Source organism: Mus caroli, chromosome 13, assembly GCF_900094665.2.
Source record: "Mus caroli chromosome 13, CAROLI_EIJ_v1.1, whole genome shotgun sequence".
Classification (NCBI taxonomy): Eukaryota; Metazoa; Chordata; class Mammalia; order Rodentia; family Muridae; genus Mus; species Mus caroli.
The window spans coordinates 10465182-10466355 of NC_034582.1; the positions used below are offsets into that span (position 1 = coordinate 10465182).

The window sequence follows — 1174 nt, forward strand, 5'->3', positions numbered from 1 at the left end:
AAGACCAAAGTGTGGACACTTTTCCTCTTCTTAGAATTGGGAACAAAACACCCATGGAAGGAGTTACAGAGACAAAGGTTGGAGCTGAGATGAAAGGATGGACCATCTAGAGACTGCCATACCTGGGGATTCATCCCACAATCAGCCTCCCAACACTGACACCATTGCATACACTAGCAACATTTTGCTGTGAGGACCCAGATATTTGCTATGCGGGGGCCTACACAGAAGTGTATGCTCACAGTCAGCTATTGGATGGATCACAGGGCCCCCAATGGAGGAGCTAGAGAAAGTACCTGAGGATCTAAAGGGGTCTGCAGCCCTATAGATAGAACAACAATATGAACTAACCAGTCCCTTCCTGCCCCCCCTCTCCGGAGCTCATGTCTCTAACTGCATATGTATCAGAAGATGGCCTAGTCGGCCCGCATTGGAAAGAGAGGCCCATTGATCTTGCAAACTTTATATGCCTCAGTACAGGGGAACACCAGTGCCAAGAAGTGGGAGTGGGTGGGTAGGGGAGGGGGGGCAGGGTATGGGGGACTTTTGGGATATCATTGGTAATGTAAATGAAGAAAATACCTAATTAAAAAAAAGACATAGAAAAAAAAAAAAGAAATACAGGAGAACACAGGTAAACAGGTAGAAGACCTTAATGAGGAAATGTAAAAAGCAGTTAAAGAATTATGAGAAAACACAACCAAACCGGTGAAGGAATTGAACAATACATCCTGGATCTACAAATGGAAATAGAAAGAATAAAGAAATCACATAAGAAGACAACTCTGGCAACAGTTGGCTGACGCTCATGGAGGCTGCTGGGCGGTACGTGAGGGCTAAGGTGAGAACACAACCGGTCTACTCTTTGTGCTGCGTCTGTGCAGTCTGTCTACAGAAGCTACCTGGGGGTTGAGGGGAGGGTGAAGTGGGCCTTGCTGTGGAGGAATCCCCATAGCAGCAGTGCGGAAGGCAAGGCTGCTGCCAGGCACATTGTCAGAGTTGGAGTGCAGAGTCCCTGCCTGTAGTCACCGGTCCTGGGCTCATGGATTCTAGCTCCCGCGGTCTGTGCTCTCCAGGGAGAGGCTCTTGGTCTTTTGGGGTGAAATGGGACTTGGGGGGCTGCTCAGGTTAGAGCTGTTGGAAGCTGTGGAATGCCTTGGAGAATCAGAGTCCT

General features: G+C 48.7%; 1 pseudogene; it reads left to right on the forward strand.

Annotated features, from left to right (window-relative positions):
• Nucleotides 1-808: 808 nt before the first annotated feature.
• LOC110308451 overlaps nt 809-1174 on the forward strand; it is a 16504-nt pseudogene continuing 16138 nt past the window's right edge.